The following is a 14,657-nucleotide window of genomic DNA, read 5'->3' on the forward strand; positions in this document are numbered from 1 at the left end:
TCTCTTTCGCATTGATGAAATAACCAAATTGTCCTTTCTAAATATTATTAATAATTATATAGATAAATATTTTTTAAATAAAACAATAAATAAATAAGGATTTTTTTTTTCTTAATGGAATATAGGTAATTTTGATTAGAAGACATTTTTTATCTGTGATCGAAGTCGAAATTTGCATTATACATTTATAATACAACGTTTTATCACAGTCAAAAAATTTCTCCAATTAAACACAATATAATTAAAGCAGCGTAATCACGCTACATGAAAAAGTTACAAATTCATATAAAAAAATCATGTTACACTTACTCTGGACTGTATTATCAGTGACTTAAGACCATGCAGTTAAATAATTTGTATTTTATTTTTAGCACTTTACCAATTATTAACACCTATTCCCTAGATTTTATAAAAATTCCCATTGATGAATGTTTATGGTAAGGTGACTTAACTTTTTCTCTACGATAGGGTGGTAAATTTTAAAACCCCCAGATGAAAATCAGGCGGTAAAAAAAAAAAAAAAAGAGGAATACCAAACTAGAATAAAACCTCTCACATGTTATCACTACAACATTTATTAAAAAAAAAAAAAAAAACCAAATAACCAGAAAAAATAAACATTTTCTTAAGAAAAGAGAACAGGGGCTGTGTTTCGTCGAGGATGATCAGGAGCTCTTGCGGCGGGGAGGTGCGGATACGCGCCGCCTTGGAGAGGGGAGGTTGGGTTCGAGGAGCTGGAGTAGATCGCGTGAGACCAAAGCAGACCACGGGAGTTGCGAGACGGAAGCTTCATCGACGGAGTTCGCCATCTCCACGGCGTTCGCGATGGAGCACGGCTGGCGTTCGTCCTGATGAGAGAGAGAGAGGGAACAGGTCGGCGGAGAGAGAAAGAGGGAGGGGAGAAAGAGAAGGGAGATCTCCTCATCCGGAGGCCGTAAACTTGGCGGCGCCGTTGAAGCCATCAATCTCCTCATTTGGGTTTCGGATTGCCTCGTCGTGGGCGGAGATGCGGCCTTCGGGCGTTTTGGCGGCGAAGAAGAGAGAGGATTTCGAGGGAGTTGAACTGAGAGAAGATGTAGAAGACGACGGAGGGAGTTTGTTCGACGAAGATTTGCAACGGTGAATGAAGTGAAAATTTGTAATTTTTTTTTTTTTTTGGATTTTGTCACATGAATATGTGATTTTTTTTTTGGATTTTATAGATTTTTGTAATATGTCTCGAAAAGCTCAGATTTGCAATGGGATTTGTAACTGTCATTTTTGTGAATTGTTTAAATTTTGTGTGCAATTCTTTTTAGGGGACGTTTAGTTTGTGAATTAAAATTATAAAATTATAATTATTTTTAATTTATATGTATTTTTTATGAGAGAAAATATTATAATAAATTATGAATTATGATTTAAATTGGGATACGAATTTCTCAACTAAATAACTTCTTTAGTGTTCCAGCGACGGCGTGGAGTTATGCCGCCGGGGTGGTGAATAACCGGTAGGAAAAAAGTAGGTCACCTGATAGACATTCCCAAAAAGATTTTTGTTGGAATTGATGGAGTTCCATTGGACCATTATTTGAATTTTTTTTTTTTTTTTGCTAGAATCCATTGGGCCGTCCTTTTATCTGTTAATGAGGTTTAAAAAAAAAAAAAATTGGCTGACTATCATAGAAGAAAATATCTGTTTTACCTTCTACTTCCAGAAGAGAGAGGGAAAAGAAAGAGAGAAGAGAAAAGAACTCAAATACAAATAGTTCGCGACGTTGCACTTATTGCATGATAGTGTTATGAGCACGTGGCCCAATAGCCGCATACCACAGTACTCATGCACTGATATAGCAAAAAATTGAGTACACCTATTTATCCAGATCTATTTATAATCTAGGACCAATCTTTTACTGAGTGATGAATATTTTTTCAAAATGTATTATTAAGATTTTGGTCTCGTTCATTTCGTTGATTTAAGTTTAGAATTTAAATTTTGTTATAGTAAAAAGTTCTCAGAAATAGTCACACCTAATTTTTTTACTACAGTAAAAAACTCACATAAAATCACATTTCAACTCAAATTAATGAAGTGAACGTATTGAGTGATGAATTTTTTTTTCAAAAAGTATTATCAAGATTTTGTTTTAAGAATTACTGTCAATATATTTATTCTTATGAGAAATGACATGATAGAGTTAAATATATATATATATATATATATATATATAACACGTAACTTCTTCTTGACTACCAAAATATAACACTTTGTTTGTTGAAAATGGGAATAAAATACAACACAGGCTTGTTTAGGATAGTTTATGTTTATACTTTTAAGCAGTAGAAGAAGATAAATATAAATTTAGAGTTTTTTTATTAGTGTTTAAAAAAGTATTTTTATATCTAAAAAAAGCTTTTGAACTTATTTGAGTAAAAAAATTAAAAGTACTTATTGTTATAAAAAATAATTTAATAAAAATATATGGATGAGATATTTAATTTATTGATCACAAATAAAAGGTTAAAAATGTAAATAAAAAAATATTTTTATAAGTATTTTTTATAAGCAACAAGAAAATAACTTGTTTTAAAAATGCTTAAAATATCAAAAACACTTTAAAATTGTATGTTCAAATAAATTTAAAAGCAGCTTTTAGACTAAATAAGTCAAGAGTAATTTTTTTAAGCAAATTCAAACGGCCCTTAGTAGAATAGCTTTGTAAAATCTTTCACATTGTTATTTGTATAATGTTTAGTACACACATTTCTTCGCATCTGCCGCTCACAAATTTTAGGTGATATTTCTAACAAAACTGCAGTTCGTAAATTTGGTTTGGGTATTAACTTTGTTATGCGAGAGAGAGAGAGAGAGAAACGGTAGTTCTAGACTTTTATTTTATTTTATTTTTGCTTACAAGACTTTGTGTAATATATGTTTGTTCTTTTCCCCCTTGGTAAGCATAAGTCGCAGTCATATTTGATGATAAGTTTTAGGGGGTTTTTATTTACACAAATTAATCATGACTTAAGTTATTATAATATTTTTTCTCACATAAATTTAAATTTAATTTTTTTACTAGAGTATTTTTTTCTCATATACACAATTTAAATCATGACTTAAGTTGTGCGAATAAACACACCATAAAATTTTGAACCAAGAAGGCACATTTGACTGCCCTATTGTTACAAACTAAATAAAAAAATACTTAAACTTGAAATATAAAATTTTAATTATTCAATGAATCAGGGCCTCTCAAGATAGTTTGATTTGCTGGAAAAAATCAAGCCCTACACACCATTTTCTCACGTGGTAAGCAGACACGTACCCTTAAAAGTGCATGTATTAAAATTTTAATTAAATAACTATACTAGTAAAAATGTATTAATTAAAAATAAGAGATAAAATCATACAATTTTAAAGATAAATTTTACAATTTTCTCTTTACTTTTTGTTGAAAAAATGGCTTATTAAGCCATTTTAAAGGCTCATTTTGAGGCTCATATTCGGATGAGGCCCAATAGGTTTTTGGGACGAGTCTCGATGGATTTGCGTTCTCCGTCGTGAGGAAAGCGAAGTCGAGTATTCATACACTCAAAATGGTTTTTGGGTGAATGAGAAATTGATGGTCTAAGTATGTTACTTGGAATGGTAAATGTAGAAGGAAATTGCAAAAGTCTCACATTGGCTAGGAGTGAAGCCAATGTGGTGTTTATAAGTGATTGCACTTTGAAGCCTTGGTAAGCATGTATACCAGAGATGCTCTCTCACGTGCAGGGGGGGTGCGAATCACGATCCCGACGGGTTTGGGGCCTAATGTGTGCGCCCGCGACCTGTGGACACGAATGCCGGACCGGAAAACCCCCTTAATTGCAGGTAAATGAGCATAATGGTGATTAAAAAGGGGCTTAATAGTGTGCTTAAAACCAAGCTTAATTGTGATGATAAAAGCTGGTTATTGCAACGGTTTTTCCTTGAACTTGGATATCCTGCTTTGTGGCTGGATTCATCATGGAAAATCAAAACGTTTTGCTCCATTATTTTGCAGAGTAATGGCTGGAATAAATCTGGGTTATTACACCATAATGTCTTGGTGTAACACCCATATTTTGGAGCCTATATAAAGGCCAAACTCCACATGAACAAAACACACCTTTCCAGAAATCTCTTCCTCTCTCTCCGTTTCTCTCTTGCTTCCAAAGTTGTGTGTTTTCTTTGTCTTGTTTTGTTCCGTTTTGGTGATAGAGGAAAGATCAAGTTCTAGTTCGCCGGACGGTTCTGAAAGTGCATCGAGCTACTGTCGTTGTCGTTGTATCCTGGGAGACGGATGTCCAACGAAACCTCAAGCACACGCCGGAGGGGACGAATCTGTTTTAAGGAAAATGTGGTCCACGTGCCTCGACTTTTTCCAATTCCGTTTTTAAGTTTGGTAGGAAGGTTGAATTAATTTACATTATATAATTTCGGTTTTTTTTCATTTCCCTATAATTTTCATCTTCTTTGTATTATCCAATTTCGGCTAACACTTTTTTCTCTCATTAATAATCAAGTTTAAATACAAGGAGGTTGTCACTTGATCACACTACACCACTAAGTCCTTAAAATTATGGGCTCACTTCCTTCTCCACATTTTCCACCATCTTAGTTTTCCTAAGATAACGCCATAATCCCAAAAGGACAAGACAAGCCCATAACAACCCATTGTTCTATTCAAAATATAAGAAAAACCTTATAATTCAAATAAATAAAAAGAAGCGATAAATAAAGAATAATTGGCTAATACAGTAATTTAGTTAATTCTAGCTAAAATGTAATACTAAAATACGTACAGATTATGCGCTACGTCTGGAAAAAAAATGCAATAATATTTGATCGACTATTGTTTCAAATAAAATAAGATACCATGAAACTTTCAACCTATGTTTGATAAATGGAAGGAAAAAAACGAGGGCTTGTTTTAGATAAAATAAAACGGTTGATTGTTTGGTGAGAGAGACGATAGAAGGGAAGAGAATATTTATTGATCAATAATATAACCATTTACTTAATTATTTATTTTCATTTATACAAAATAACAAAAACAATTTTTTTCTCTTTCATTGGTAATTTTTATTCTTTATTATATATATATTTTTTATCACTTCTTCTTTCTTTCCCATCAGACTGAGTGCAGCTTCAAAAGCTAACAAATAGAATCCCCTGATTATAAATAAAAAAATAAATCAGGTTTTATGTTACGTGATTTATGACCTAATTCTATTTCTTCAATTAAAGTGAGTCAATTGCTGCAATCCCCAGCATAAGGATTTTGTGGGGACTTAATCAAGGCTAATTATAGCTTTAATGTCCCTTTTCCAATCCCATAAAATAAAACCAATTATTAAAATTTAAACAAATGGTATAGCAATGTATAAATTATAAATAATCCAAGTTTCTTTATAAAGGTAAAAATAAAAAAATAAAGAATCAATTTGAATTATAATCTATGCATCTTTGATGGTGCTTTTTGGTGAGAAGAAGACCAATGAATTGAACATTGCGCCGCTTACCATCTTGAATATCTGTTATGTTCTTTCTTTATTTAATTAATTATTTATTTATTTTTAAATTTTACTAATTGAAACTTAGGTTGGTTTATAAGTATATGTATGAAAAAGCAAAATATATAAACAAATAATTTTAAAACTCCATTTAAAAAAATAATAGGGTCATAATATAAAACCATGACTATCTGTCCATGAAAACCCCATTACCACATTATCATATATTTGTCCTTTTTTTTAAATAAAAAAAAGAATATTTCTGTTTAAAGCATAAATTTTTTTAAAAATCCAACGGTTGAAGTAGAATATTGTCAGGATTAGGATTTTCATCCATTTTTCGTCGTACCAGGGGAATCTGCGTTTTTGTTAGATTGTATTCTATAATATGCACTTTGGAGGATAACGTTTCAGGACTGGGTTCTTAAGAAGAAATTTTTGTCTGTTTCTGTTTTTTATTTTTATTTTTTAAGTTTCTGCATGTTTTGTTGTTTATTGGTATTTACGTGTTTATGTTCACTTCCTCTTGTTCCTCATCACAAATACATGGCTACAATTTGTTGCTTTATCCCACATCCATATGGTAGAATTATCCAGTCACTAAATAGTTATCATAATCCTAATTCTAACCCCTAAACTTTTCACATTACGGAAGAACCCAAAAGAACGTCTTTTTTTTTTTTTTTTTTTTGGTTGCTTAGAAGAAGGGAATTCATTCTTTTGTAAGTTGTTATATTGATGGTTTAGCTGTTAATAAACTAATAAATTGCATCGAACGAAAACTGAAGATAACAAATGCCCAAAATCGGTTTTATAATGATTCTAACTATCATGAGAAACCACAGATGCCAACATTAAAAAAGTAACATGCAAAATAATATAATTATATGGTTGCAGACATAGTTTAACAGTAATTTCACACCTAATTCTAATATAAGGTGAAGAGTTCGAATTTTTTCCTCTTTAAATTAATTAAAAAATATATAATTAGTAGAAAGGAGAGGAAACAGAATGAAAGATTAGTCAAACTAAAGAATGCAATTAGCGTCCCTAATCAATTATAATACAAGATTAATTACTGAAACGATATAACAAAACACACATTAAAAAAAAATGGTGTTCAAAACAAAACACAAATTAAAAAAAATGGTGTTCAATGTAATCGGCTAAAAATCCTTCCATCAAATAAGTTAAATGAATGACATGAGTGACAACGAGAAATTTAAAAAATCTGCATTCCTTAATAATTTTCCATAAAGAAATATCATGAAATCCCACCAAGTAAATAAGGACACAGCTTTCTGCCAAAAAAAAAAAAAAAAAGACACAGTTTTGTCATCAGTTTTGTTGAACTCGTGCCACCCCGTCAATTGGGTTAGAGCTTCGCTGTTAGTTAGTTTAGCGTACTAACTGCCATTGGGCTTCTTAAAGTTCGGTGTTTTGGGCCATCTAACGGCCTGCTTCCGTTAACTTTGACTTTTTTTTTTGAAGGTAAATAGCTTTTCTTTAATAAAAATAAATGCCAAATTTTTTTTAATGAATTAGTAAATTGGTAGATTTTGATTGAGTCCAAAATTTGAAAATTAAATAAGTTATAATATTATTCAGATTTGTGAAATCAGGTAAATTCAGAATATACTAGATTTGCTCACATAAAACTCAAATTAAATACATCGTATACTTGTTAAATTTTTACTTACATGACATTTACCAATTCTTTATTAATAAAGTCGTTTTTATTCTTACAAATCTTCTTTAAAATGTTATTTACTACAGACCATAAAAAATAATGCATTATTTTAAAACAAACTACTCATAGTCATTTCGTTTTTTTATTTTTATTTTTTTCAACCAGTAACTTAACTTTTTAACACACTCTATTATCTCTTTAAAATTTTCGTGATACTGAGCAGGGATACCGCATAAATCCTAATAATATCCATATTTGTTTCTTCTAGACAACAACCATTCAACTCATTTGTAGGTTGCTTTGAGATACTTGCATAGGTAAATTTTTTTTTTTTTTTTTTTCAAAAAAAGAACCAAACTATTATAGGAATTACAAATTACTGTGTAAATATTTTAACGATGATAAAATTACGAAAAGAAGTAGAATAATGCAGTGTTTAGTTTAAAGGTTTGGATTCATTTCGTGCACTTCAAATGAGATTCTAATATGGATTAGTAATATATATGTGTGTGTGTAAGTTTTATTACTATTGTACATGATAAGAATGCATACGATATGTGTTTCGATAAAAAAAAAAAAAAAAAATGATAAGACAGATATTTATGATGGCACATGAGATTAACAGAAAGGCAAACTGTTAGACCTATTTAACATATACTTTATTTCCTCTGCTTTTAATATAAGATTAACATCAAGCTAATTATTAAGCTTTAATTAAGGAAACATCATGCAATGATTAAGCCAGTATGGTTCCTTTCTCACTTTTTTGTTGAGATGCATGTGTTTTTTTTTTTTTTTTTTTCAATAAAAAATTTAAAGACAAGAGATTATCCAACTTTAGAGTTTGAGTTCTGGGTTAGAAATTTATAGTAGCTTTTGCGTGACTGTAAAGCTTCTCCAAATCCACCAGCAAGTAGACATTTTTTACATACAGCTTTCAATAATGACTTCTCCGTGCAAATTGAAAACAATAATGAAAAAAAAAGAGTATGGAAGCTGTTGATATAAATATCAATACTCCGGACTTGAAAAGAAAGTTTAGAAAAAAAATGATGTCCACGGAAATATGAGATAAAATAAAATCTATGGAAATTATAGATTTTTTTTTTAAGATTTAATTTATATAATATATTTTTATATTGTAGTGTCTCTGACAAACATTGAAAAAAAAAATCTCAAAAATAAACAGCTTAACATAAACCTTTAAACATATCAGATATGGAAATATCATGATATTAAAGGAAAGTTCTATAAAACTCAAATATGATTGGGATTCATTTGTGATTCGAGCAATATTGATACCGTGAAATGTTAATCCGCAAAGTGTACAAGCATTCGAGTAATATTTACCATGACATGTTAATCTACAATATCGACAGTTGTTTTTACTAACTTCTCCACAATTTTCTGATATTTTTCTAACATTTATTTGATATTCTTTAAAGTTATATAAGAAAAATGTACTAAGTACAACTTCATAAAGTCGATATGTATCGAACGTTTTTCCAAAATTTTATCATAAATTTTTATCCCCGATTGTAAAGCATTTGTCACCCATTTCGTTTCATTTTGACACCAACTTTTAGGTTGTGTAACATTTTGTAAGAGGGAAAGAAGATCGGACGAAAATAAAAGGTATGTAACCTATGGGTTTTTAGTACAATTATTTCTCAAACTCGTCGTGATTTAGCAAATTGCCTCTTGTTGGGGTCCGGTAGATCTAGAGGGTTGACGTGTCGGAGGTTGACACGCGTAAGCATGCGGTTTGTCAGAAGCGGCTTCGAAGATGATGATGATGGCGGGACCTTTGACGAAGAAGTGAGGTCAATTACGCCCAAATTAGGCAGAAAGATGCATGTCCTAGGGCCCTCTTTGTGGCCGAAATGATGACAATACCCTGCAAAATATGTTAGAGAATCCGCAAACACAAATAAAAAAATTCTGGAGATGAAAAATGGTAGGAGGTGCGACCAAGTAGTTGATGGAGATAGAGAAGAGGAGGCTGAAGGTGCCTTGATAGAGTAGTGTTTGGAGACAAGTGCAGGCTACTCTAGGAGCGAAGGTGGTGACTTAAGTGGTGGATAAGACGAGGAGAGTGAGAGTGAAGTTGGTGAGGTGGATAAGGCTTTAGTGAAGGGAACTTCAAGAGCAGCACATGTTGCTCTAGGAGTGAGAACGGCGCCCGGAGCACTTGCTTCGATGGTGAGCGAAAGTGACCCTGAAAATGAAGACTTGAATGTCGCCGAAAAATGTTGAAGAAACTTCCAAGAGTTTTGAGATGGTAGTGGAAATGGATTGAAAAGTGTTTTGGAAAAGTTTTCAAGGCTGTCAACACTTGGAGGCTTTGAAGGACCTTGAAGAGCTTGAAGAACTTCAAGTCTCTGTAGCAAGAGACTACAGAAGTCCGAAGGAAGGGAGAGAGTGATCTGAAGATGATGAAAATAGCGGCTAGTGATGATGATGGATTCACCTTATAAAATGAAAGAAATTGGGGCTCAAAGGTTTTAGGTGTTTTCCTGTCATCTGGAATGAGGAAGATGAGGGCATTTATAGGTGAAGTTGGTAGGATTTTGGCGGCAGCTCTAGAGGTTCGTACTGTGTGCTCTGACGAACACCTGCACAAGCAATCCCGATGGAGCAAAGCCTTTTGACACCTTTCCGGAGTTGAATAAGAGATTAGCTGAAAATGTGATGAAGACTTCTGGGAACTTGCTCTCGGGGTGAATCGGTGGCGCTCTGAAGGAAGCATGCATACACGATCCAAATGGAGCAAAGTTACCAGAAGCCATTCTGGGGTTGAAAAAGAGTTGGTTCGGAAATAGAAAGAAAGGTTAATGGTGGCTGCTCCGAAACCCAATTGGCGACGCTATAATGAATACCTGCACGCGCAATTCCCTTTGGAGCAAGGTGATGTGGTGAATTTCTGGATTGACAAAGAAAATACCCAAAAATGGAAAGATTTGACTGCAAAGCTCCGGATTTAGAGCTGACGTGAAAAGTTCGAAGGTCTGAAATTCTTAAGAGTGTTTTACTCAACTTTGTGCTCCGTTGACTTCTAGTTTTAGAGGTATGATCGCATGTCAGACCTTGTCATAGATGGTTTATACGACATTGGCTAAGCGACCGTCAAGTTGGCTCTGGCATGAAAATTGCTCCGAATAAAATTGCTCTGAATGAAGCTGCTCCGACGGTGAGCGTGCTCTAAATGAAGGCTACTCTAGGTGAAGCTGCTCCGAAGAGTGAGCATGCTCCAGGCAAAGATTGCTCCGATGGTGAGCTCAGTGAGCATGCTTCAGGCGAAGATTGCTCCGATGGTGAGCTGTGTGAGAAAAAGTCCAAAGGAAGGATGCCTGACACGAAAAATGCTATGTTGGGCATACTTGGATATGAAGAGGATGCTCTGGGAGACATGCATGCTGCAGAGGGAGCCTCCATTAGGCATGTCTGGCGGGGGTAGAGCCTAAGTTGGAGTCAAAAACACTGAGAATCAACCTTGATGAAGAGGAAGAGGTTCCAAGGCCTGGACTTAGGGATTTTGGGCTTCCAAAAGGACGAGATGAAGGCTTTTTGAGAATTCTCCATCACCTATTTGTATTTAATTTGCTTAATTCTGAAAACTCACCTAAGCAGGATTCAAATTGGATCGAACTAGACGACAAATGGACCTACTTGATCACACATGGCCCATTAAACCACAACACACGGGAGTTCTCCAAGCGTGGCTTGGGTCCACGAAGCGAGCCCAATAACGTCGCGTGACACCATGGTTGGGTTTGGACCCTTAAATGGGCCTGATACAAAATCAGATATCAATACCTCCTAAACTTTTAATTTGACAATCAACCCCTCGAGTTTGTATAATTATTGCAATGTCTCACATTTTAGTAAATTTGCTCAAATTTTTTTATCGGATTGAAGGGATTAAAAGTTGAGGCATTGACAGATTTATGTTACATTTAAATTGAGATGTTGAAATTTTTCATCGAGCGTGCCTTTTCGACACTAATTAACACAATTATTGTCAAAATGGAGCATATTACAACAATTTTATAAGTTAATGGACAACTTGTCAAAATTAAAAGTCTAGTTAGCAAATTACTAAAACCATACAAGTTTATGGAACAAGTGTGTAAAATACCCATTTAAAAATATTAAAAAAATGGGGATACTTTGCATGATTTAAAATCGTTTACCTAATTAATTTTCTCTCTTCTTTTTTTCCTCCCAACCAAACATAGGTAGCAAAATCCACTAACTAATCCCTCCACTCCCCTCTCCTTCCACTTTTCTACTAAAATTTGGTGGTCTTAAATTCATAGGCCCGCATAATCAGAGTCCGAGATTATATTGTGACACTCCAATAGCCGCAAATCAATAGGATGATTCAAAAGTTTCATACCAAAAGATAATACTTGGTGAAACATTAGCCGACTTTATTATAGCAATCAAACAAGATATTGTACGTTTAACATCTCTATCCACTTGTGTTTATGTCGACACAAGTTGTAGTAGCCGATAAGAGATAATTTGGTCAAAGCATTTGGCATGTTGCGTGGGAATTTGAGTTAGTACTCTTACTAGTACTTCCTCGGTCCTCATCATTTTTGCAAATGTCTAGCCACCGACTTTGAAGCCGTGCGATGTGTGTATGTGTCTACACACACACACACACACACACACATAAGTAGCGACTTGGGAATGCTTTTGCAACTTGTTCACTCACTCTCTCTCCAATATAAAGAGCTCATGTGCTCCTTAATATTGCCTCTTTCCATCTGTTTTACGTGAGCGACATGCAAAATCATGTAATTGGTGTTTGAGAAAACGACTTCTTTGATGTAGAATTATGTGTCCGCCGTCAATGAGCTGTCAGAAAATCCTAGTTGTTTAGTTTAAATAAGTATCCATTAACTAAGTTTGACTCGTGAAATTACTTTTGAACGAAAGTCAGTTTTCGTAATATTAGTAACGCGTGAGATTCTACCCTTTGGTCTATTATGCACCTGGGAAGGCTTTATCAAGCTGGTTAACCATGGGCTAAAGAGGTTGGCTCACTACAAGATTGGGAAGCCTCAGTCGAGCACAAGCTTAGGAAGTTTGCCGAGTAGGGGCTCGGAAAGTTAGCCGAGTAATGAACTAGTTTAAAATACGACATTAAGTTCAAAACTACCTCTCTTAATGCAACACCAAACACATATTTGAACCATACTCATGGGTTCTGTCGGCTGAATCCATGAGTCAAACAACACCTATAATGTATATGTATTTTACTTTATGAAAAATCCATACATCACATAGAAATGTGTTTAGCTAAAGGAATTCCTAGCCCAATTGCTTGTGGGGGTATTTTTAGAAACGCTAGGGAGTTTGTTTGTGGTTGTTTCGGTATGTTCCTTAGGGAAGGTTTTACTTTTGAAGCGGAATTATGGGCTGTGATTAATGCCATTTTTATTGCTTATGAGAATGATTAGCATAAGTTGTGGCTTGAGAGTGATTCTTCCTTGATCATTTCACTTTTAAGTTCTAAGGTTTTTTGGAGGCTTTTGTGATGACTGGAGCAGGGTTCTTTCTTTGTCCACAAGGATGGATTTTGTTTTACTCATGTGTATCGTGAAGTTAATGGATGTGCTGATAAACTTGCTAATTTTAAAATTATTAATTGTAATAGGATGTGGTGGTCTTATTGTCCTAGTTCCTTGGAGTTTTATGTGTATAAGAATTATATAGATTTAATATTTTACAGATTTACTTTGATTTTTGAAATGTCCGTAGTTTATTCTTTTTTCTTTTCTCTAATAATACGAGCCTCAGTTGAAGAAATGTACCACTTTTGTGATATTATCTTGCCGCACATTTTGATTTTCTACGACCTTCTTTACTTTTAACAAATAAAACAAATATATGATTCTAAAATTCGAGATTTTTATATATTTTTTCCCAATATTTGAGAGGACATCTTAGAGTGTCAGTATATTTTGTTGTATAGGTATAGTTAATTAGATTAAATTGAAATAAATCTAAATGATTTAACATACAACTAATTAAAATCAAAATTATCATTATAATACTTAAATATGGTTAATTCATGAACACATTGTTTTTTTTTTTTTTTTTTTTTCCAAATTAGGGATTATTTCCATAGCATAACAAATGATGATTATTTTGAGGGCACATTTACCAAATCTAATAGGAATACAATAATTGAAAAAGGTAATAAAATTGTGAGACTGTAAAAGCATATGAATTGAGATTATTAATCCTCTTCTAGTAGCTGGAAGTGTGGCCAACGAAAAATGTTGCACTCTAATTCTATGTTTGGTAGGAATGAAAAGTTAAATGAAGAAAAAATGTAGGAGGTTTTAGAGTGGAAATGGACAAGCTGCGTGAACTTACATGATCCAATGGATTTTTATATATTTAAATGGTGTAATAGGAAATAATTCAATTTATTTTCTAATGTTTACTAAATTTAGAAATAATAATCCTATTAATGTAATTATTAAAATATTCATTTGCATAATTAATTACTCATTGGTTTATAATATTGTGCGCGAGTGTAGTCGTCACGATGTATAAGTAAATTTGATAATTATTCTTTTTACATTAAGATTAAAACTAGGGAGTGTAAGAGTTGACATACCTTTTCTTATTTTCTATATAGTGTGCAACCTCTTAAATTTTCATATTGGTTATGTGTTTAAATAAGTAATTAAATATGACTGAAAATCATTGAAAATAAACGCGTTATAAAAGTACAGTAATTCCAAACTAGCATTATGTAAACCTTTAGGCACAATTCGAATTAAATTGTTTGGTTCAAATAACTAAACCAAACATGGTGTACATTTTTTCAATTTTTCCCCAATTATGATGAAGAAAGACGAGGATAATTACATTGATTAAATATTTCTAATATACCCATCTTTGTAAAACTATTCCCTAAACCCTTCTTAAGAGGTTTTATAGCCCATTTATTTTGCTGATTTTAACCACAATTTAATTATTTTTTATAATATTTTCTCTTAACAAAATTTGATTTTTTTTTTGTCAGATATAAATTTAGTAAATGATTATTGTATCTTGAAATATCATTTTGTCATAGAAGAAAAAATAAGTATATTCTGTCCCCTCTTTATAGGTAGGCCGTTTACTAGTTAATTATTCTCTAAAAATATTGTTCATTAATAAAGCAAATCACAACTTGTATAATATAGGGCAGAAGGACAATGGTTTTCTACCTGTAAAAACAATGGTCTCTAGCGCAGTGAAAAATTCGATGCAAGAGAAAAATATCCATTAAAATTGCATTTTGGCATCAACGTTAAATTTTGACAAAACAACTTTTACAATTACCTAACATAAAATATAAAAAAGACTTTTTATTAAATAAAATAAACTACAAGAAAGATTTATCTCAAAAAAAAAAAAAAAAAAAAAAAAAAAAAAGAGA

Source organism: Morus notabilis, unplaced genomic scaffold, assembly GCF_000414095.1.
Source record: "Morus notabilis unplaced genomic scaffold, ASM41409v2 Scaffold1372, whole genome shotgun sequence".
NCBI lineage: Eukaryota > Viridiplantae > Streptophyta > Magnoliopsida > Rosales > Moraceae > Morus > Morus notabilis.